Source organism: Rhinatrema bivittatum, chromosome 7, assembly GCF_901001135.1.
Source record: "Rhinatrema bivittatum chromosome 7, aRhiBiv1.1, whole genome shotgun sequence".
NCBI classification, from domain to species: domain Eukaryota; kingdom Metazoa; phylum Chordata; class Amphibia; order Gymnophiona; family Rhinatrematidae; genus Rhinatrema; species Rhinatrema bivittatum.
This window is the reverse complement of record NC_042621.1, coordinates 275443987-275469022: the sequence shown is the minus strand read 5'-3', so window position 1 is coordinate 275469022 and position 25036 is coordinate 275443987. Positions and strand designations below refer to the sequence as shown.

The 25036-nt window shown below is 43.7% G+C and overlaps 1 protein-coding gene across 1 annotated transcript in view; it reads left to right on the top strand.

Annotated features, from left to right (window-relative positions):
* Positions 1–25036, top strand: part of LOC115095930 (steroid 17-alpha-hydroxylase/17,20 lyase) — a 132004-nt gene that overhangs the window by 42988 nt on the left and 63980 nt on the right. The window lies entirely within an intron of this gene.

The window sequence follows — 25036 nt, the reverse complement described above, 5'->3', positions numbered from 1 at the left end:
GCCAGCAATAGGAGACAGCATAGGCTTTGCCCCATCAGCATGGCTGTGTCTACCATCCCTGGAGCCAGACAGTCAGCAGAACCGCAGCCTCCAGCACTCTACTGGTTCCCCACCTTCTGAAACTGATTGGTTCTATGGAGCACACAATTAGCCAATCAGCTGTGGGAGAAGCAGCAGGGTGCTCAAAAGCACAGTTTCACTTTTGTGGCTGCTAAACTTCTGCTACTGGCAGAGAAAGGTGAGAGAAGGGAAGAAAAAGAGTGATCAGGTGGGGATAGGGATGGAAGTAAGAGCAAAGAGAAATGGGGGTAAGTGAGAGTAGAGAAAATTGTGGAATGAGAAAGGAAGAGAGGGGTCATAGTGAGGAGATATGACAGATACATTTAAATATCTCCAAGGTATCAATGCACAGAGGTGAGCCTCTTTCAATGGAAAGGAGGCTCTGGAATGAAGAATCATGGGGTGAACGTGAAGGGGGGGTAGACTCAGGAGTTATGTAAGGAAATATTTCTTTATAGAAAAGGTGGTAGATGCATGGAACAGCCTCCTAGTGGAGGTGGTGGAGACTAGGGCAGTATCTGCATTCAAGAAAGTATGAGACAAGCACAGGAGAACTCTGAGGGAGTGATAGGGATTGTAGAGCTGAGCAGTTGGTGTGGATGGGCCATATGGTCTTTTTCTGTGATCATTTTTCTGTTTCTATATTTGTATAGAAACTTAGCAGATGACAGCAGATAGAGAGTTACTGGCCCATCAGTCTGCCCAGTTATTGCAGTTTACATTGCTAAGGTATATACCAGCTGTCAGCCATAGAAGTCTGTCCACTTGTAGGTTATTGCTCCTTGTCCAAGTCAGTTTTTGTTGCTTTCCTCATTGGTTCTCTATCATCCAGAAGTGGAGAAGTAGTAGTCCAGTGGTTAGAGAACCAGGGAAGCCAGGGTTCAAATCCTGCTTCTTCCACTGACTCTTCTGATCTTGGGCAAGTCACTTCACCCTCTATTGTTTCAAGTGCAAACTTAGGGGCCTATTTACTAGAGGTTTCCACCAATTATGTGTCTATGGGGAAAATGCTTACTAAATAGAGTCCTTAGATTCTAGGTCCTCTAGGGAGAGGGAAATACCTGATTATAACTCACCTTAAGCTTAGATTTGGAAAAGTGAGTAATCAAATCTGAAACCAAAATTCTGGGTAGATGAGCGTGCAAGTTAATTCAACACTCAGACTCCCTCATATCTAGCCACCAGGCTTTTAATAATTAGAGACCTTCATTTTCAGTTTTATTTTATTTTTCCTAGGAGTTTATCAGTGTTTAGTATAGCAAACAAAACTGAGAGAAAATCAGTATAATTAAATGTCTCATTTTGGTTCATAATAGTAAATACTGATGAATTCCAGGGAAAAAAAAAAAATAAAAACTGAGAACAAATGTCCAGAAGTAATAATATAAGTAGCCACCCAAACTAGTGAGGCTGTTGCCTGAATATTTATCTGTCTGCCTAGGTCATCATAATCTTGCTTGACGGTACTTGGCCACCACCACAACCCTGCTGGCATTTTGACATGGTTGATTTCAGAGGAGTGTCCCCACATTTCATTACCAATTCTGGCCCATTCCACCCTAAAGATGACTCCTACTGGAAACAACAGACGGCCTAGGCCATCTTGTGTTAGGCGATTAATAAATTTGATTAAATAAAAAAATATATTTCCTTTTCTGAGCAACTGCCTGGATTCTCCTACAATTCCAAATGAATATTGAAATCTAGACAAGTGGCTATCAATCCGGTACTCAAGTCCTGCTCAGGCAGTAATTTTCAGGCTGTTCACAATGAGGTCGATAATCAAAGGCATGTTGCAAATTAACTCGTAAGTTCCCTGTACGTACCCAGATCAGTTTAGACTCCTGGGATTTGCCTCCCTGCCAGCAGATGGAGACAGAGAAAGTTTCACTGACACTGTACATAACCCAATGTGCCACCTGCAGTCCCTCAGTATTTCTTTGTCTCCAGCAGATGGTAGATGGTGCAAAGCCTGCAGTTCTGCAGTCAGGAGACTGTTTTGGATTTAGGAGCCTTCCTCCCAGGGGGTTTTTGGGTCCTAGTGGGTCCTTCCTTGTCTGGTCAAGGTGGACGAGCTGGAGGTTGGTGACCCTTTTGTACACTCGCTCCTTTCTTCCATGGGGTGTAAATCTGGTGGTTCAGATCCCTCCTTCACGAGGCTGCTGAGGCAGCTACAGGCTCAGGGTGGCTGTTTTCTTTTAGTCGGTCCCTTTTTTAATTTGGCTGATTTTCTTTTTTTTGTACTAGCAACTTTTATGGATTTGGATTCCTCTACACCTTATGTGGGGGAGCTTAGGCTTTTAGATTGGATGCATGCATTACTGAGGTATCTAAAGGTCACTTATGAATTCCATAGATAGCATCTTCTCTTTGTAGATCTTATCACCTCTTTGTACTGTGGAGTGATCCAGAGGGGAAATAAGTCACCTAAGGCTACAATTGAGTGGTGGCTGAAAAAAGCAATCAAGTTTATTTACATTTCTAAAGGGTGCCCACTACCGGGGGAGTTTAGGGGCTCACTTGACGTGTTCTCAGGTGTCTTCCTGTGCTGAGTCACATCAGGTGTCTTTGCATGAAGTTTACTGGGTGGCTACTGGGAAGTTGTTGCCTACTTTTGCTAGGCATTATCGCTTGGATGTCGGGGCTCCAGCTTCCATGTGCTTTAGTGAGAGTGTTCTACGAGCGGAATTCTCCATGTCTCACCCGAGTTAAGGGGAGCTTAGGTACATCCCAGGAGTCTGGACTGATCTGGGTACATACAAAGAAAGGAAAATTGGTTCTTACCTGCTAATTTTCATTTCTGTAGTATCACAGATCAACCCAGAGATCCGCCCATTTAATGCAGGGGAGAGTCCGTTGCTCATACTGTTGCTTTGTACATAGTGCAGAGTTGTTGAAGGTTTTTCAATGTTAAATTTGGGAAACGAGTTTTCCGGTGTCTTTTTGGCAACTTCACCTTCTTCCGGCTTGTTGGAGGGGGAGCGAGTTTGCTTAGAAATTTATGGTTGTTGCTGTCATCTTGGCTTGGGTACAGGTCAATACTGAGGGATTGCACGTGGCACACTGGGTTATGTACAGTGTCAGAGAAACTCTCTGTCTCCATCTGCTGGTAGGAAGGCAAAACCCAGGAGTCTGGACGGATCTGTGGTACTACAGAACAAAAATTAGCAGGTAGGAACCAATTTTCCTTTTTCTGGCTAACTGCCAATTTTCAAAATTGCAGGCACTTATCTGGCTTAAATTTAGCTGGATAATTCACTATCATGCTAAAAATTTAGCCAAATAAGTTGTGGCGTTTAAGGAGAATTCTGGGGCAAGGATGAATTAGCCAGAAAATCTATTCAGCTAACTCTGATATTAAGTGTCAGCTGAATAGATTTTTGGCTAACTCTAGCTGGCCCCAAGAGCAGGTCTAAAGTTATTTGGGAATGTGTTCTCAGAAATTCAGGCAACAAATAGAAGTTTGTGTTTCGTATTTCTTAACCCTCCTACCCACTCCTAGCTCATCCTTTAATTTATAGGCAGGTGTCACTTTCACACTTAAAAGGCTGATTTTTTTTTTTAACTTAAACTCAGAAATTCCTCACACCTTATCAAGAGTTTGATCATTCCCTTGTGGGTCACTAACAGATATATAGTGAATACACTAATATTTATTTATTTATTTATTTAAGTTTTTTTTATATACCAGCATTCAAGACTGGTAGTCCCATCATGCTGGTTCACATAGAACAGGAGTGCAAATTAAACTTAAACAATAGTGCGGAAAAAAGCAGTTACATGTAACAAGGATAATAGAACTTGGCGTAGGAAGGTAAAGAAAAGAGTTTAAAGGACCCTAATAGTTCGCAATCCTACACCTATAGCAACCTAAAATTTAACTAGGAACTGAGCAAGTTTAAGATGAAGACAGCAGTCCTGTAGCAAGCAGTCTTTTGCATCGTGCCACATGTAGGATTTTTTTACCCACTGGTGAGAAGTTGTATGTGTGCATCCGATGCAGAGAGCTCCTGTCTATCACAGAACGAGTCCAATCTCTGAAGGCTAGATTGGCAGACCTGGAGGAGCTGAGGCAGTCAGAGAGGTATATAGATGAGACCTTCAGGACATAGTAGCTAAGTCCCAAACTCCAGACTGGCATCCGTGGGTTCTGCCTTGGAGGAGGAAAGTCACATGATCTAGGTGTCATAGTGGATAACACATTGAAATCATCGGTTCAGTGTGCTGCGGCAGTCACAAAAGCAAACAGAATGTTGGGAATTATTAGAAAGGGAATGGTGAATAAAATGGAAAATGTCATAATGCATCTGTATCGCTCCATGGTGAGACTGCACCTTGAATATTGTGTACAATTCTGGTCGCCGCATCTCAAAAAAGATATAATTGCGATGGAGAAGGTACAGAGAAGGGCAACCAAAATGATAAAGGGAATGAAACAGCTCCCCTATGAGGAAAGACTAAGAGGTTAGGACTTTTCAGCTTGGAGAAGAGATGGCTGAGGTGGGATATGATAGAGGTGTCTAAAATCATGAGAGGTCTAGAACTGGTAGATGTGAATTGGTTATTTACTCTTTCGGATAGTAGAAAGACTAGGGGGCACTCCATTAAGTTAGCATGTGGCACATTTAAAACTAATCGGAGAAAGTTCTTTTTCACTCAATGCACAATTAAACTCTGGAATTTGTTGCCAGAGGATGTGGTTAGTGCAGTTAGTGGAGCTGTGTTTAAAAAAAGATTTGGATAAGTTCTTGGACGAGAAGTCCATTACCTGCTATTAATTAAGTTGACTTAGGTAATAACCACTTGCTATTACTAGCAATGGTAACATGGAATAGACTTAGTTTTTGTGTACTTGCCAGGTTCTTATGGCCTGGATTGGCCACTGCTGGAAACAGGATGCTGGGCTTGATGGACCCCTGGTCTGAACCCAGTATGGCATGTTCTTATGAGAGCATCAACCTGGTGCAGCAGGAAATGATCCTGTAGCAAGGACCTGCTCTCCAGGTGGTGCATCATCCTCCGTGCACTGGGAATGTCTCCCCCAGAGTTTCTGCCAAGGAGGGGAAGGGTTAGGTTGGCCATCATAGTTGGTGATTCAATTATTAGGAATGTAGACAGCTGGGTGGCTGGTAGGCATGAGGATCACCTGGTAACATGCCTACCTGGTGCGAAGGTGGCGGACCTCACGCATCACCTAGATAGGATTTTAGACAGTGCTGGGGAGGAGCCGGCAGTCTTAATAAATGTGGGCACCAGCGACACAGGAAAATGTGGGAGGAGGTTCTGGAAGCCAAATTTAGACTGTTAGGTAGAAAAGCTGAAATCCAGATCCTCCAGGGTAGCATTCTCTGAAATGCTCCCTGTTCCACGTGCAGGTCCCCAGAGGCAGGCAGAGCTCCGGAGTGTCAATTCGTGGATGGTGCAGGGAAGAGGGATTCAGTTGTGTAAGGAACTGGGGAACCTTTGGGGGAAGGAGGAGTCTTTTCTGAAGGGATGGGGACCAGGCTGCTGGCACTAACCTTTAAAAGGAGATAGAGCAGCTTTTTTTTTTTTTTTTTAATATCTTTTATTAAGTTGAAATGCATACATGGTTTAATGCTCTTATGTATAAACAGTAACAATAGCATAACAAACTATTTTAGAGAAGACTGAATCACAGAAAAGAGTCGTTAAGCATTGTCAGCCCAATGTGATAGCTGAACCATGCTCTGAGCCAGCTTCTTTTTCTAACCCTTCCCTCGTCCCCCTTCATTTAGCCCCCTCCCCCCCAAATCCCTCCATCTCCCCCCCATCCTGCTGGTAGTGTTCTGGTCTGTTGTGTAGGTTTATGTTTATGATGGTGTTTTAAAAAACTTATTCAGACTATATGTAGACTATATTGCAACTGTCTTAAATTTCAGTTAGTTATACTATGATCTGTGACAGTGTGATATTGCCTCTGCACATATACCACCTCAAAGTACAACAGTACAGTAGTGAGCAAATGTTAACATAGAGCGAATTCCAAAGTGGGGGACCCGCAGAGGAAGGGCGCGTTTCCTCAGTGAGGTTTTTGCCGGCTGGGTGTGTAGCATGTTCTTGTACGCGCTTCTGATTGGTCTCTTAGTGATGTGCTGCTGCAGTTGAAAGGTTAGGTTAAGGGGGGGAGATGTTGTTGGGGCCTTGTGTATCATCAATGAGGGCTTAAAAGTGAATCCTGAATTGATAGGCAGCCAGTGAGGTTCTGGAGGAATGGGGGTGATGGTTTCCCTTTTGTTGGTGTTTGTAAGGATTCTGGCCGTCGCGTTCTGGACCATCTGAAGTGGTTTGATGGTGCTAGCGGGAAGGCCCAGCAGGAGTGAGTTGCAGTAATCCAGGTTCGGGGAGGATAGATAGATTGTAGTACCAGGCGGAAGTCTCGGAAGTGGCAGAAGTGGTTTTAAATTTTTTAATACTTGCAATTTAAAGAAGCATTCTTTAGTAGTATTGTTTCTGAACTTGCTGAGGTTGAGTTTGGTTGTCTAGTAGCACACCCAGGTCTCTTATTTGCGATGTGTGGTCGATGAAGTGAAAGAGCGTTGGGTAGAAATTGGAGGGTTGAGCGTGATGCAGTTTTCTGGGCTATTAGGAGGATTTCTTTGTAGCTTAGCAGTTAGGCCAAGACGGTCCTAAACATTTGTTGAATCTCCGTGATATGGCTCTGTATATATGAGGTCCATATCTCCCTTGTGGTTTTCCAACGAAGTCCATGAGCTGGTTTAATCATCTTACTTTCGAAAATAGCCATTTTCAACATCTTATTAGTCCAGTGTTGGAATTCCTGGCCTGTCTCTGATAGCCATTGGGATAGTATAGTCTGTTTAGCTAACAGGACAGCCCTGCACAGAAATAGTTTTTGCGAAGTTCCAGATCCTGATTGGTCTACCGCAAACTGCCCTTAACAGCATACCTTGGGGTCCGCCGGAATAGAGTGAGGATACAGAGTAGAACATAAAGCTATAACTTTTGACCAGAAGGAATTTATCATTGGACAATACCAAAAACAGTGGAGGTAATATCCCTCAGATATTTTACATTTAATACAAAGTGCTGATTGACATATTTTCATCTTAAAGCAAGTAGCAGGATCATAGTAAAGTTGCCAAATTTAAATATAATCTCTATTTATTTATTTATTTATTTATTTATTTATTATTAAAGGATTTATATACCGGAAGTTCCTGTATAATATACATATCACCCCGGTTTACAAGGAACAAAAACTATCGCTTCATTTAGCGGTTTACATTGAACAGATTAATCAAAGTAACAAATTAGTATATATTGCTAAACAGTTAATAAATAACATGCGAGTTTAATAAATAAATAAAATGGTTATATGTTTGTCAACATGATTATATGTATATATGATTATATAATAAATAAATAACATGATTATATGATTAAGTACAATTCAATATTGATCTCTTCAGGAATTTTATATGCTAGGGGCTGGGGAAAGAACGAATAATTTGGAAATGTCTTTCTTCCTGCTCTTACCTCTAAGGGAATGCTTGTTTGAACAACCAAGTCTTAAGTTTCTTTTTAATGTAGCAGTGGCAAGGTTCAAGGCGAAAGGTCTGGACGGTAGCGAGTTCCAGAGTGAAGGGCCCCGCTGTGGATAGTGCGCGTTTCCTCAGAGAGGATTTCGCCGGTTGGGTGATTAGTCTGTTCTGATACGCACTTCTAGTCGGTTTCACACGGATGTGTGTAGCTGAATTTGAAACGTTAAGTTGAGAGGAGCGATGTTATATAAGGCCTTGTGATCATCATTATGGACCTTGAATTGGTCCTGATTTAAATCGGAAGCCCAGTGGGATGATGAAGGATTGGGGTGGATATGAATCCTCTTTTTTTGGGCGTTTGATGAGAATTCTTGCCGAGGGCATTCAGGACCATCTGAAGTGGTTTGGTGGTGCATGCTGGTAGGCCTAGGAGGAGAGAGTTACAGTAGTCCAGTTTCGGGAGTATGATTGCTGTAGCACCATTCGGAAGTCTCTGTATAGAAGGAGTGGCTTTAGTTTCTTTAAGGTTTGTAGTTTAAAGAAACATTCTTTGTTGTGTTATTAACGATTTGTTGAGGCTGAATCCACTGTCTATGATGACCCCCAGGTCTTTTACTTGTTGGCAGGTGGAGTGCACGGAGGGTATCCGGACGTTGGCTAGCGATAGGAGGTGTGGGTGGGACATAGTTTTCCGGTGCTATAATGAGGATTTCGGTTTTTGTTTGTTGTTTAAGACAGATCTATGGTTTGTGTTAACAGAGACCTTGTGAATGTGTCATATGTATTGGTTTAACATCATGTTCTGAGAGGTCTAATTGTGGATAGTGTGCCATCGTGCTACAACCTCCGAATAAAGTTTATTTGGTATATTGTCCTGAAACATTTTAGCATAGTGCGAACAAGGTATCCTATCTAAGCAAGTATTTGAGAAAATGCTTGTTAACTTGGTAAGGTGATGTTCAGGGAAAGTATGCAAATTCCAAGTAATTACAAATATGCAAATAAGCATAGATGTCTCTGCTGGATAATTGGAACCTTTTCTGTAATTCCTGAAAAGTGTATAGAGCCGCTGGTGATTGCGTGAGAATCTGACTGATGGTAACTAACCCTTCTGTGCCTATTGACAAAAGACTACTGAGTCTGATCCAGGAGCAAATTGGGGATTTCCCTGAATGGTTAAATAAGGGGGGTAAGTGTGGACCTTAGCCCGAAGAGCTTACACATGAATTTCCACACTGTCTTCCAGATTCCAAAATCATGTAATTCATAAGTTTGCTAGGCACCAAGGAGGGTGGTATCTGAATTAAAGTATCCAGCTCATAGCCCTGGAACCAAGTCTGTAGATGGGTATGTGGTGAGCAGTATGTCGTGCCTGTGAACTAGTCTTTCAGTGTCCCATTAGACATGTAACACATTTCCTAAAATCTGGACATGCCAAACCTCCTCCGAGAGGGTGCTCCTAACCAATGAAATGCCAGCCTAGCCCTCCTTCCTCCCCATATAAAGTGACTCGGACATTTATGGATTTCTTGGAGGTCCTTCTTATGCAACCATAGGGAAGCATCTGCAATACATACAACCATCTGGGCAGCTATTCATTTTGAAAAGATGTATTCTTCCCATCAGAGATAAGGGCAGTGATGCCCATTGTTGTAAGCAAGATTTAATTTTTTCAGCATTGGGAGTATATTACTATAAAGTTTGTCAACTTCCGTAGGGATGATCACCCCCAAATATTTGAGGTGAGCAGTGACCATCTAAGCAGGAAGTGCGTGCCCCAATTTTGCTGGAGTTACCGTACACTGCCATAGCCTCTGACTTATCCCTATTTATTTTGAGCCCGGAAAATACCAAATTTATGCTGATGATCTAATACTTTGGGCAATGAGTGTTGGGGGGGGTAGTAAGAAAAATTAAGACGTCATCAGCAAACGCCACTACACGAAGAGTGTATTCCCATTTCCAAGCCTTGATGTCATTATCCTCAGCAATAACCCGTAATAATGGGTCGATGGATATATGTAGAGGAGTGGTGAAAGAGGGCAGCCCTGCTGCACTCCTTGCCAGGAAGAAAGGCATCTGTGATCATACCGTTAACCAACAAATGTGACTTAGTCTGAATAGAGAAGGGATAGATATTGAATAATTGCCCCCAAAAAGCCATAACGTTCTAAAACTGAAAAAAGGTAAGGCCATGAAACCCAGTCGAAGGCTTTTTCGGCGTCTAAAAACCACTAAGGGTGGTATTTTGTTTGTTACAGTAAGCCATGGCTGTGATAAGTTTATTAATATGTAGACTCGCCAATCGGCCTTTGACAAAACCCACTTGATGATTAGATATCAAATGAGGGAGGATAGCACTCAACCGAGTGGCCAAAATGTTAGCTAACAGTTTCAAATCACAATTAAGTAAGGAAATTGGACGGTAGGAAGCTGGTTGGGTCAAATCCTTCCCCGGTTTAGGACGTACTGTTATATATGCTTTATTAAAGTCTGGGGGGAAAAAACCCTTGGGCTAGGCCAGCTTGGAAGAAGTGACATAAAGGCTCTTGTACTTGGTTCTCAAGTATTTTATAATAGTCATAGGAGAACCCATTGGGCCCGGGATTTTCCTACTTTGCAGTTTTTAATGACCTGTGAGACCTCTGAGGGCGTGATGGGTTGATTCAAGGTTAACAGTTGGGGAGTTAAATGAGGTAGATGTGAATCAGTTATTTACTCTTTCGGATAATAGAAAGACTAGGGGGCACTCCATGAAGTTAGCATGGGGCACATTTAAAACTAATCGGAGAAAGTTCTTTTTTACTCAACGCACAATTAAACTCTGGAATTTGTTGCCAGAGGATGTGGTTAGTGCAGTTAGTATAGCTGTGTTTAAAAAAGGATTGGATAAGTTCTTGGAGGAGAAGTCCATTACCTGCTATTAAGTTCACTTAGAGAATAGCCACTGCCATTAGCAATGGTAACATGGAATAGACTTAGTTTTTGGGTACTTGCCAGGTTCTTATGGCCTGGATTGGCCACTGTTGGAAACAGGATGCTAGGCTTGATGGACCCTTGGTCTGACCCAGTATGGCATTTTCTTATGTTCTTATGTACTTAACTCACTTTCCTCTAGTTTTCCCCCCTCCCCTGTCGTCAGTGTATAAAAGTGGCATAAAAAACACGGAGAGTCTCCCCTATTTCTGCCTCCCGGGTCGCCCATGTACCCATAGGGGTTCGTAGTTTCGGTATAAATGTCTTGCTGCTGTGTGTTCTAACCAGATTTGCAAGTAACCTTCCGGATTTGTTGCCGTACTAAAAGAAACTGTGTTTGGCAAATTGGAGTTTCTTAACGGCTCTCTGATGTAAATAATTTTGTAAAGTACTAAGGATGGTATGATATTGCGTCATATGAGTTTCAGAAGGGCGTTAGATCATCAACTTATTTGCTTGTATTAATTCTCCTTCTAATTGTAAAATTTTGTGTTTAGTTTCTTATTTCTTTGTCGCAGATAGGATATTATTTCCCCCCGTAGCACGGTTTTGCTAGTTTCCCAAAAAAGCTGGGCATTTTCAAGTGTTGTGCATTACTCTCCCTAAAAGAAGCCATTTAGAGCGGAGGAACTGATGAAAATCTGGGTCATTTTTCATATACGCAGGGAAACGCCACCAGCGCATTTGTTGGGCCTGAACCCCTGTATTCAGGTCCAGCCATATCAAGGTATGATCAGAGACACACGTATGCCCTATTCTGGCATCAGAGACAAATGGAAAAATCTCCTGTGCCCCCAAAATGTAATCAATACGGGAGGAGGTTTTATGGGCCTTAGAAAGGTGTGTGTAATCCCTTTCTTCCGGGTGTAGGAGCCACCAGGGGTCCAGAACCTGTAGGTCCTTGCAGAGGTTTGCTAGATAAGTATTGGATTGGCATACTGTTCCCTGATGTGGCGTTGTGGATCTGTCTAACAGAGGATCCAAAACTGAATTAAAATCCCCTGCAATAATTAGCCAGCCTTGTCTGTGAGTCAACAAGAGGTTTCTTATATTTTGGAAGAAACTAGGAGATATGGAATTAGGACCATATAGATTACATATCGTAACTTCTTTCCCCTCTAATGTTCCTATGAGTATGGTATATCTGCCTTCTGGGTCTGTAATTTCGGTAATAAGTTGAAAACTTACATTTTTGTGAAATAAAATTGCGACCCCCAGCTTTCTTCCCTTGTGCTGGAGAAAAGTATACTTGACCTACCCATTCACGGTGCAACTTTTTACTCTCGATTGTATTCAAATGGGTCTCTTGTAAGCATGTTATATCTGCTTTCGCCCTCCGGAGAGCCTGTAAAATCTTTGCTCTCTTAATAGGGGTCCCCAACCCATTGACATTTAAGCTTGCTAATCGCATATTAACTTACCTAAGTTTACAAACAATTGTAATATCTAGTGTGATGTCTGCTATAATGAGTCTATGAGCCCCCAGCCTAGGCTCATAGACTTGGAGATCCATCTCCATACTATGTTATGGCAGTTTAAATAATAGTGAAACAATACCTGAACCCAGACCATTTTCATTCCATTCTCCAGCTAGGACTCCCACCCCCTCCCCCCATTTCCCATCCCTTCTAAAAGTTACTACCTCTGAAATTAGGGGTAGTTAGGAGGACACGTTCTAATGTGTTTCAGCACCATCCACCAGGTAACAGAACATTATTACAACTTTTAAGAGTAAAAAAACCAAAAAACATTTTGCCAGACTGTAAGAGAAGAAGAGGGGACCCCCTTCCGCACTGAAAATGTTACCAAAGCTGCAACTTTGGGATGCTCCTTGACGGTATAAACAAATGCTTCAACACACCCTCTGTTCTCTCACTCCTGATGAGTCACTGATTAGATATCAGATGGCTGGGGTCCCATCCTCTGTGTCAAGCTATTGTATTCAGCCAGCCAGAAGGAAAAAACAAAAACAGTGATTAGCATTCTGGGATCCATGGCAGGATCCCAGAATGCTCTCAAATCACGTGGTTCACCCTCTTATCTGCAACGTGCTGACATCATAGGAAAAAAAAACCATTGAAACTTTATTCTGTGTGGTTAATGAACAGGAAACAACATTTTTATTATCAGAATTAAACCTTCATAACATGAAATCTTCCCGATGGTTAATTCTACGACTGCTGAAGAGTCCCTTGTGGTGTTTCCTTTCCATCAAAGTTTTGTTCAAGATAAACTGCCAGTGTTAGCATATATGATATTATTCAATTCCTTCTGGGAAGGATTTTGCTGCTTCTACCTCTGAGAAAAAGTGAGCTTTTCCAGCGTGCCATATTTTCATCGTGGCAGGGTATTGAAGTTGAAATCTGATGTTTTTCTGCCGTACAGATCGGGCTGAAGATTTTCCACTTTAGAGCAAGGGGTGCTCTAAAGTGGAAAATCTTTGATACTTAAGATTCCCCTGAGTTCTAAAGGTTTGTAGTATTTTTTGTTTATAGGACCAATTTATGATCCTTGCAATAACCAGTCTTGGTCGGGGTTCCCCATCTTTTTTTTTTTTTTTTACCTAAGCGGTGCGCACGTTCAATTCGCAATTTCCCTTCTAATTCTGATAAACTCAGTGCCTCCGGTAGCCATGTTTCAAGAAACTGTTCCATATTTTGCTCTTCTATGGACTCTGGTAAGTCTGTTAGCCTGATATTATTTCTTCTGGACCTGTTTTCAAGGTCATCGAGTTTATTTGTTTGTTCCTCCACGTTCTTTTCCAGTGTGAGAATATTTGTAGTCAGGGAAAGATTGTCATCTTCTAAACTGGAAATACGAGCCTCCGCATGGTCTAAGCGAGGTGGAAGTTCGCTGATGGTGTTTTTAAGTTCCTGAAACTGAGAGGCCAACTCAGCAAATCGGGAGTCTAAATCCTTCACCACCGCTTCTGTGACTTGAGTTGTTAAATCCGGCATAATGTCTCGGTGCTGCTCGGTGGCATGGGGGGAGGGGGATTTCGTCCCAGTGCCAGCATCATCTTGTCTGTGATTTCCTTAGCTTTATCTTTTTCTTTTTTTTCCCCCCTCTCAAGGGCATGCTAGTTGAAGGTTTAAGCATAAATTTATCGATCAACATGTACGGCACTTATCTGTTGCAGAAAGAATATTTTTCCGGTCTATGGAGCAGATTAAGGTGGATGGTGCTTAGAGGTGGCTTCACCTCATCATGTGACCTCCAATAAAGCAAAAGGGGAAACCGACAGTCGCTCAGCAGCGCAAGGTTCAGAGGGAGGTATCTTCAAAGGATACTAATGAAGCATTAGAGTTAGGGCATCCCAACAGAGAGATTTCGATAATAGAAAAGTAGTCCAAGTGCCTAGAATTAAAAACTTACCTGAGCTAAAGATTCCAGTTTATCCCTGTCAACTGAAAAGCAGAATGTAAATACAAACAAAAAATTCACTATGAAATGTTTGTATGCTAATGCTAGAAGTCTAAGAAGTAAGATGGGAGAATTAGAGTGTAAAGTGAATGATGACATAGACTTAATTGGCATCTCAGAGACATGGTGGAAAGAATGGGATAGTGCTATACCGGGTACAAATTATATCGTAATGACAGAGAGGAGCATCTTGGTGGAGAGTGGTGCTTTATGTCTGGGATGGCACAGAGTCCAACAGGATAAGATCCTGCATGAGACTAATTGTACAATCGAATCTTTTTCACAGGATAAGCAGGATGGTAGTCCTCACATATGGGTGACATCATCAGGATGGATCCCAATCACGGAACACTTTTGTCAAAGTTTCTAGAATTTTGACTGGCACCTACTGGGCATGCCCTGCATCCAGTAGGGGTCTCTCTTCAGTCTCTTTTTTTCCGCGCAGCTTTTGCCACGCGGAATTGTAGCTCTTCACAAGTTCCTGATAGGAATTTCTTTTCAGAAAATTTTTTGTGAAATTGCAAAAGTTTATACTCCCTTGGGGTCTCCCTTCTCCGCCGTCGATTGCCACGTCTGTACGGTAGGTTTTGCCCCGTTTTTCGGTCGGTTCCCGTCTAGGATCTGTATAGGCCTTATCGGCACTGACCGTGACCGGCCTAAATTTTCAACGGCTACGATGGCGACGGGTTTTCGTCGATGCCCTGACTATCTTCTGACAATGTCGATCACAGACCCTCATTTGGTCTGTGTATTGTGTCTGGTCTCGTCGCACGACCTAGAGACGTGTACCAATTGCGCCCAAATGACACCAAAGGGCCGTCGGGCATGTCTGGGGAAAATGGCGCTCTTGTTTCACACAAAGCAGCGCCTGCCATCGCAGACCTAGTCAACGCTGTTACCGGCAAAAACACCATCGATCCGATGCAGAGGATTCTCAGTCGGTGTATATGTAAGAGCGCTTTTTTGCATTGTTTCAAATTTCCAGTTCCAATTTGGAGGTTACAGGGTTGTTTTTTGTTTTTTTTTTAATTTAAATGTTTTTTATTGCTGAAAGTTGCAACATTACAAAAGTCAATAGTTACAAAGATGAAGGACCCGGTATACAAGATGTGCACCATGAAGAGCCATCATTAATACTAAAAGAAATATAAAGAATGATAATAAAAGGCATTAAAGAGATGACACCAATAGTCCTGTGTCCCTATTTTGTTGCTACACATTGTACCTATATATAAAACTCAACATACCCCCCATCTCGCACAAAAATTACAAAGGTGAAACATCATATCACATCATGCATATCCAAAGAATAGAAAGAGGTAGACATTGTAACTGATAGCTGATATTTGTGGAATATACTAAGGATATAGAGGGTGGGACAGAGTCCAACCCTACAAAGCAAAAACCTCCATAGAATTTTAGATAGAACTACTCACGCTCTCCTTCCAACGACAGTACTTATTCTAACTGTCCCGGAATGTTCCCAAATTTTTCCTAAGATGGGCCGTGATTTCTGCCAGACGGTAAATTAGCTCAACTTTAAATTGGACTGCAGCTAGTGTGGGAACCTGGGGGGATGTCCAGTTTCTCACAATTTCAATCCTGGTGGCCGTGAAAATGAAGTTTATCAGGGTATTAGACTTGTCCTTCCCCTGAAATAATGGGAATCCTAACAAGGCCTGCTGTGGTAGGATACGAATGCCAGTTGGTATATCTGAGTTAACCACACTTCCAACTCAGTCCACAACGGACGCAGCACTGGACAGTCCCACCACAAATGGAAAAAACTACCTATTGTGAGGCACCCTCTCCAGCAAAGTTCAGAAATCAATGGTGACATACGACGTAATTGTACTGGGGAGTAATACCATCTCAACACCATTTTCCAAGAGTTTTCAATCATGTGTGCCGCTATTAAGCCCTTGCCAGTGTTTAAAAATATTTCTTCCCAGTCTCGTTGAGATAGAGATATTCAAATCCGTTTCCCAGGCTACTACATAAGTGGGTTTCAAAAATATACATTTGAAAGTAGTTTGGCTGTTTGGTGTGTTTTGACATAAGAGTTCAAAATCAGATTTCCCCTGTTACGAGGTGCCCCTGGAGCTGATTGGAATGTGCAAAGTGGCGTAATTGTAAATACAAAAAAGGTCAGAGCTCAGACGCTCATATTTCTGTGTAAATCTGGGAAGCTTAAGAGACCGTGTCTTCCCCAAATTTGGCCCCAGGAATGTATCCCCTTTCTTGCCCATCCCTGAAAATGCAGGGTTCTCAAACCCCGGTGTGAATGAGGATTTGGCATAGAGATAAGTGCTGTGATGATATTCTTGAGATCCCACTAACACAGACTTCTTAGTTTCCCAAAGCTGAAAAGATAATAGCATAGATGGCGGTAACACTGCCCAGGGTTGAATAATCCAGGTCTTTTTAGGCTGCCAGAGAAAGCTAGACAAAGGGACTCGGTTCACAAGTTGTTGACTGAACAGTACCCAGGGTTTCTGTAAATTGCTCCTATTCCATTCCACCAGAGTTTTAAATCTAGCCGCCAAGAAATATCGCTCCAAGTTAGGTATTTATTTATTTATTTTTATTATATTTATTATTTATTTAAAAGTATTTCTATACCGTCTTTACAAACAATGTTTAATCAAAACGGTTTACAGATATCAAATAAAATGGAATTAAAATAAATTAAGGATTAATTAAGAGTAAAATAGCTTATGGAAAATATAAAATTACAAAAATTACTCAGTCCCCCATGAATTTTTGGATTTATAGAGTATTTTACGTGCTATTCTGGGCCTCCTGCCACCCCAAATGTAGAGCAAGAGCCTTTTTTGCCATTTAAGTAGACTCTTTTGAGGAACATCGATTGGGAGGGTTTGAAATAAGTAGAGTTGTTTGGGTAGTATTGTCATTTTCACTGCAGCGATTCTACCCAAACCATGATATCCTCTAGTGATTCCATTCCTCTAGTCCCTAGTAATAGTAGCCCACAGCTTATCATAATTGAGTTGAAATAAATCCTGAGAGGCACTAATGTAAACTCCTAAATATTTAATGTGATTATGGGCCCATCAAATCGGAATCTCTCCCGTAAAGAAATCTCCGAAATAGGAGAAATATTTATATTGAGAATCTCCGATTTCTCCCAGTTAATGCGAAAGCCCGACACCTTGCTAAAACCTTCAAGGGCCTGTGATAACGTGTGTGAGGGAAGTTTCAGGATCAGTAGCCATAATCAATATATCCTCAGCAAAAAGCGATAATTTTGAAGCGAAGGTTCCTACTTGTATGCCATGTATCTCCGGTTCCGTCTTATACGGTTTGCAAACGGCTCTAAAAAGATGGCGAATAAAAGAGGTGACAGAGGGCAACCCTGTCTAGTACCTCTTTGTACACAAAAAGTGGGTGAATATCCCCCATTTATCTTAATGCAAGCCAAGGGGTTATTGTACAGCTGTTGAAGCCATTGAATAAAATTATCCCCAAATTGCAACCGTTTTAATAAGGCAAACAAGTATGGCCAATGAACCATATCGAAGGCTTTCTCGGCATCAACCGAGAGAGCCACCGTCGGGTATCTGATGTTTTTTAACCCACCAAATCATGTCCAGGATTTTATTGTCACTAGCCTGTCATCCCGGAATAAAGCCTGCCTTATCAGAGTGGATAATTTGAGCATAAAAACCATTCAGTCGGTTGGCTAAAATTTTGGCAAGTATTTTCAAATCAATATTGATGAGGGAAATCGGTCTGTAAGAACCACACACCAAGGGATCCCTGCCCGGTTTAGCTAATATCGTTATGCCTGCTGTGTTAGCAAATGTGGAAAGTGGCAAGAAGGGACACGAATTGTTGATAAAAGCGCCCCATGTATCCATCTAATCCCGGTGATTTTCTGGGTTTCAAATCTTTGATGGCCATTCTAATTTCTAGTTCCGTAATATCCTTATTTAGTATAAATTGCTGCGAGGGCTCAAGGATTTGCAAATAGGAGTTCTCCAAGTATTCCTCTATGGCACTCTGGGTAATATTGCCATCAGCAGAGTACAACTCGAGTAGAATTGTTGAAAGCGCTGTCTAATGGATTTATTGTCAGATAACATAGTTCCCTCATGACTTTTAATTTTAACAATAGTGGCCTGATCTTGTCTACGCTTTAACATATGGGCAAGAATCTTCCCGGCTTTATTGCTCCCTCAAAATATTTTTGTTGTGTCCTTTCTAGCTGATAAGCAATAGCTGCAGCATTCAAGGAAGCTATACGCATCCGAAGAGCCTCCATGGAGGTGTCTTTTTATGAGTTTTCTCTAGGTCTTTAAGTTGAAGCACCAATTGGGCGCATTCTTTCTCCCTTTGTTTTTTAGGAATGAGGCACACGCTATGAACTTGCCCTTAAAACAGTTTTTAAGCATTCCCAAACATTCAGGCCTATCCAGTACCGAGCGGTAGGAAGAGCTGCGTTAGTGCCTACGGCACCCGCGGTTACCGCCCGCACAGTGCAGCTCACCTACCGCTCGATCCTGAAGCCTAATTATATGTAAATGTAAGCCGCGTCCGAAAAGCCTTAGGCCCGCGCAACCCAGGATACTGGATAGAGCGCCTATACAGGATCCTGGGTGCGCGGGCCTAAGGCTTCACGCCACGCTGGTATCTGTCATTTCAAATGTCATTTGAAATGACAGATACCAGGAAGCAACGGCGGCGACAGCGCAGAAGCAACGGCGAAACGACTTGTCAGTGTCCCCCCTCCTCTCGGAGCAGGGCGCGAAAAGCCGCCTTGCTCCGGGAGGAGGAGGGACACTGACAGCGGCGAAGCAACGAGAAGACAGCGGCAAAACGACTTTTCAGTGTCCCCCCTCCTCTCGGAGCAGGGCGCGAAAAGCCGCCTTGCTCCGGGAGGAGGAGGGACACTGGCAACGGCGAAGACAGCGGCGAAAACGACTTTTCAGTGTCCCCCCTCCTCTCGGAGCAGGGCGGAAAAGCCGCCTTGCTCCGGGAGGAGGGGGTACACTAGCAACGGCGAAGCTTTCCCCCAGCCCGGACGCCAGCAAAAAACTTACTTTTTTGCAGCCAGCCATGAGCAGGAACACGATCTGGCCTGCCTTAGCTCCTCCCGACAAGATGGCCGCCTGCACGGGGAAAGCGTGCAATTGGCCGCTCAAGACGTGACGTCACGACATCACGTCTTGAGCAGCCAATTGCACGCTTTCCCCGTGCAGGCGGCCATCTTGTCGGGAGGAGCTAAGGCAGGCCAGATCGTGTTCCTGCTCATGGCTGGCTGCAAAAAAGTAAGTTTTTTGCCGGCGTCCGGGCTGGGGGAAAGCTTCGCCGCTGTCATCTCTCTCTCCCCCCTCCCGGAGCAAGGCTGCTTTTCGCGCCCTGCTCCGGGAGGGGGGAGAAGAGATGACAGTGGCGAAGCAACTTACTTTTAGCTTTTAAGTTTTTTTCGCTTATTTTTTGGATTCGCCGCTGTCATCTCTCCCCCCCCCCCCCCCTCCCGGAGCAAGGCAGCTTTTCGCGCCCTGCTCCGGGAGGGGGGAGAAGAGACAAGCGCGCGAAACAACTTACTTGCACGGGGGAAAGCGGTCTCCGTGGCAGCCCCAGTCCTCTCCCTCCTCCCGAAGCTAAAAAAAAAAAAAAAGCTTTTTTTTTTTTTTGGCTTCGGGAGGAGGGGAGAGGACTGGGGCTGCCACAGAGACCGGCACCCATGATCGCGGCCGGGGCAGGTGAGCGGGGGCTGGGGAAAGCTTGCCACCTACCCTTACCCATGCCTCTACCGCCTGGGTCAGGGTAGGCGGTAAGTTTGCAGGTTAAACGCGAGACAAAACGGCAGGGAAAGGTAGCGTTAGTCGGGGCGCGGGTTACGGGATGCTAGGGGAATAGCTAATTGGCTCGTTTGCATGCAATATCGAGCTAATTCGCTCGTTTGCATGCAATATACATGCCGCGGGCGGAAGGGGTTACCCGGGAATTTAGGACGCGGTAGGAGTAGGTTAAAGGGGATTCGGGATCGCAGGAAGGGCTAACGCGGCCGGAACGTGAGTTAAAAGCGGCTTAGGAGCAGGGTAAACGCGGCCGCACTTTACAGGATAGGCCTGATTCACAGGTTAACCTCCCCATTATCATTAATTATTAAATAATCCTGAATATCCTTCTCTATTTGGGAGACAAAACTCGGGTCCTCCAACAGGGATTCATTAACTTCCAAAATCTTGCGCCCCTGCCATAGTCCGTAAACTGTAAAGTAAACCATATGGGGACATGATCTGACCATAAAACGGTTTCTATATCAACCTCCTTAATCCTTGGCATCAAGCCTCTGCTACACAGAAACATATCAATCCTAGAATAACTTCCATGTGGGGAAGAATAGAAAGTGTAATTTCTGGACTTTGGGAAACGTGATCTCCATATATCTGTAACACCAATATCACACATCAGGCGTTTAAGTTCCTTTCTAGCCACTTTAGGGTCAGAACTAGCTCCAGTGGAAGTATCCCTTCTAGGATCAAGTGTTAGATAAAGTCCCCACCAAAAATTAGGCAACCTTCCACTCTAGAAGCAAACGTTTGATTCAGAGACCTATAGAATTCTGCTTTATGTATGTTAGGCCTATATGGATATCAGTGAAAAGAGTCCCGTCCCCCCCCCCCCCATGAGATTTTCAAACAATAATATTCTGCCCATGGGATCCATATAAAGATCCTTAAATTCGAAATGAAGATCTTTATGAATTAAGATACCCACTTCCGAATATTTCGAGGAGGGTATGGCCGCTGCCCAGTATTGTTAGGGAAATTTAAGATGTTTCATGAGACCCAAGTAACACTTCCTCAGATGGGTTTCTTGTAGAAAGACCATGTCCACCTGCAGACGGTCTAACTCTTTGAAAAGTAATCTGCGTTTACTCGGGTTGTTGAGCCCTTAGTATTAAGAGAAAAAAATTTAAAAGTAGCCATTAGGGAAAAATCCACTCTCTCCCGCTAAGTACTGGTGCCCCTTGATCATACCTCTCCGCATAGTATAGAAAATCACCTTCATAACATCTAGCAATATTCCCTTCCCCACCCCTCCCATCAGAACCAGAAGCACAAACCATGTGCTCCAAATGAACATGGAGGAAGTCTCTCATCTCTCCTCATGGCACCTTGATCGAGTGCAAATGTGAACATCAGTAAACTGCCATTTTATCAACTCGGCAGCATACTTAAACCATTAAACATGTCCTAGTCAGGTTCTCAGTCACTCCGGGGCCTCACTCTGGTGGCCATTATCGTATTTCTCTGGAACCTTCTCCGACCCTTAGGAACATGCTGCCAGCGAGGCTGTTGGGTGATCGCGTTCGCAATGCTGGCAATGGTAGGGAGCTCTCCCTTCGCTGATAAAGGAACCTCAATGCTGATACCTGCCTCCTTCAAGATCCCATAAAACAAATCGGAAGGTGGTCCCACGTAGCCAAGGCAAAAAAAAAAAAAAAAAAAGATAGATAATAGATAATTTGTCTGTTATTTTAATGTATTTTTTACTTTTACATTTTTAGCTCCTGATGCAGCCTTGTTTGGTGAAACTCGGCCGGAGTCGGGCTTTTCAATAAATTCCTTCCACGGTATAAGGTTGTCCCTTTGTCCTTCAAGATCCCGACAGCTTCCATCACTGTCTTGGCTCTGTGTGTGATTCCTTGCAATGTAAAGGATAGCCCCCCTGGGAAAAGCCACCGATAACAGATGTTGGCCTCTGTTAACTTGATGGTGACACAGCGGAATTCCTGGCACCTTTTTAAAGTGGCAGAGGAAAGGTCAGCAAATATAGCAATATCATGGCCTTCCCAAAGCCAGATACGTTGACGTCGTGAGGTATTGAAAATTTTTCCTTAAGGGCGAAAGAGTGGAAGCACCCCACTATGTCACAGGGCCTGTTTGCAATCCTAGGTCCCAAGGTTCTATGTGCCTGCTCAATTAAAATGGTGGGCAAGACTGCCTCTGCAGAATCATTCGCAGATTCAAGGAGGAAAGATGAAATCTTTTCCACCACTGTGGTGCAATCCGCATAGTCCTCAGATTACACCCCCCGAATCCGGAGATTGCTTCTCCTGCTGCGATTCTCGATGTCTTCTACTTTGTCAGTCAAAGCACGGCATGTGTCTTGTAATTCTTGATGGCTAGTCTGCATATGTGCCCACCTTCTCCCTGGGTGTCCAGCCTGAGCTCCGCTTCATGTACTCGCCGACCCAATGTCCTGCCTGAGTTCGGTGAACCAGCCTCTTAATTCCGTTCGTGATGGGAATTCGCTGGTTGGGGCGGTTGGGTCTTCTGTACCTTCATCGGTCTCTGATATCGGGTCCTCCGGCGCCATCTTGGATTTTCCGGTGTCGATATCGTCGCTGCCGCAGTATAAGAGAACTTGCGCAAGTCGGAGGCTTTCCACTTGGTGGTCATCCCCAGTTCTGCTAGGCTTGTTATAGGTGCCAGAGCGGCGGACAAAGTTGAGAAATTTGCGGTATGGCACACTAAAGCCCGAGGTGCGTGAGGAGCAGCAAATTCAGGCTGCTTGCATGAGGAGTGACGTCACTTCCTCCTGGAGGTTACAGGTTTTACTTGCTTGATCTTTCTCTGGTTAAGATTATAATTCACAATTTTTTCCTGCTTTGATAACTATTATACTGAAGGGACACAGGGGGAGCACTATCCTGATTATAGGATACCTTTTGAGTTTTCTCTGTCTCCATCTTCTGGAAAGGAGGCTCAACCCACTGTCTGGACTGATCTGTGGTACTACAGGAACGAAAATTAGCAGGTAAGAACCAATTTTTCTATTTTCCCAGGACAGCACAGTCCTTCAGGCTGCAGTCGCTTGGACACTTTGCCCAGCCTTCCCACCATTTGTTGCTTTCTTCACAGGGATGGGACTGTCAGGAGGGGGTACTCTCTTGGCAGTGCCAGGGCTCCAGGCAATAGCATCTATTTTTTGGCTGCGGGGCCTGGACTCCCTGACAGCTGCACTGATCTCCCAGGGGGGCTGTTGGGTCTAGACCGGGTTCTCACTTGGCAGGAGTGGGGCTTCAGCAGCAGGTGGTCTTCGTCTGTCAGGCCTGGCCTTCCCAGCAACTGCTGTCCTCCCAGGTGGGACCGATGGCCTGGCACATGGTCAGCAGAGTATGAGACAACTCTGAGGAGAAGAAAATCAACAGCTTCAACCCAGGCTCTCTGCACTGACTACATGTGCTTTTTTTCCTGTGACTGCATTAGAACAGAATAGACGCCTCACCTGACTGGAGGGCACAGGCACCCATGGTATGCTCCTCAGAATCAGAGCATACTATCATATGTGTCTGTGGCTTTCAGTCAGTGTATAATGCTTTTCATTTTAGCGCACAATGTTCTTCATTTTATTGGCCCCACTGCCACCAAGCCGCAACAGGATCGGGTCTGCTGCCGTTGGGCCTCTTCTTCAATGCCACAGGCTGGGTGATGCTGACGGTACCCAGGGCACCCCTCAGGTCTTGGCGCCCCAGGGACCACCCAGCTCGCCCACACCAAAAACCAGCTCTGTCGATGATTAGAAACCATTGTGGGCTAGATGTCTAATCTATGTGGTATAATACAAGAGGAAAGGCAGGGATGGATCATGCTAGAGTCAGAGTCCTGGGTTTCAAGAGTGCCAACAAGATGAGGATGTACCTTAGGGTGGCACTGGCAGAGTGGGAAGGTCTTTGCGAAGTAGAAGAACAGCGGGCTAAACTGTAAGGAGCCATCGTAAGGGCAACAAAACTGAAAGTAGGAAAGTAAATGAAACTGAAAGGAAAAACCAACGAGGATGAGGCGTGGCCTAGTTGTTAGAGCAATGAGATGAAGGTTCATTCTAATGCGAGGGTCCTAGACTTCAGGAAAACTAAGTTGATCAAAATGGGGGAGCACCTCAAGGAGTCATTAGCTGGATGGGAAAATCTAGGGGAAGTAGAAGGACAGTGGGCAAAACTAAAAGATGTCATAAGGGCAACTAATCTTTTTGTTAGGAAAGTAAATAACGAGAAGAGTTAAAAAGGCTGTTATGACTTCTAAAGAAAGTAGCTGAAAAGGCAAGGAAGATCGCAGAAAGAGGAAGGCAGGCGACAGTATCTGGAAAAATTAAGAGATACTGGAAAAGTAGTCAAGAATGCAAAAATTCAAATAGAAGGAAAAATAGCAAATACAGTAAAAGGGGGGGGGGGTGGAGAAACAAGACTATTTTAGATATGTTAGTGATAGAAGGAAGTGCAAAAGTGGTATTGTGAGATTCAAAGGTGAAGGGAAGGAATATGTAGAGGCTGAGGAGGAAAAAGCAAAATTGCTTACCAAATATTCTGATTGGTATTCACTGTGGAAGGGCCTGGAGCAGGAACACATAAAACAAAACAAATAAGACTGGAAGTGAGATAAACCTCAACTGATTTCAGAACAGTGTGTTCATGAGGAACTAATTAAATCTAAAGTAGATAAGGCGATGTGGCCGGATAAGATACATCTGATGGTACTAAGGGAACTTAGAGACATCCTGGCAGTTCCACTAGCTGACCTTTTCATGCTTCTTTAAAGTCTGGAGTAGTTCTGGAGGATTGGAAAGGGTGGATGTGGTTCCGAGACATAAAAGTGGAAGTAAGACGAATGCTGGGAACTACAGATCAGTCAGTCTGACCTCTGTGGTGAGCAAACTAATGGAATTGCTGCTAAAAAGAGGTTAGTACTGGAATCCAATGGATTGCAAGATCCGAGACAACATGGTTTTACCAGAGGTAAATCTTGTCAGATAAATCTGATCATTTCTTTGATAGGGTGACCAGAGAGTTGGATCAAGGGAGAGTGTTAGATGTATTTGGATTTCAGCAAGGCCTTTGACACAGTTCTGCACAGAAGACTTATAATAAATTGAGCACCCTTGGTATGGATCCTAGAGTGACTGACTGGGATAGAAACTGGCTGAGTGGGAGGCGACAAAGAGTAGTGGTAATTGGAGTAGTTTTCCTAGGAGGGGGGTGGGGTGGTGTTTCTAGTGGTGTGCCTCAGATTAGTCCTTGG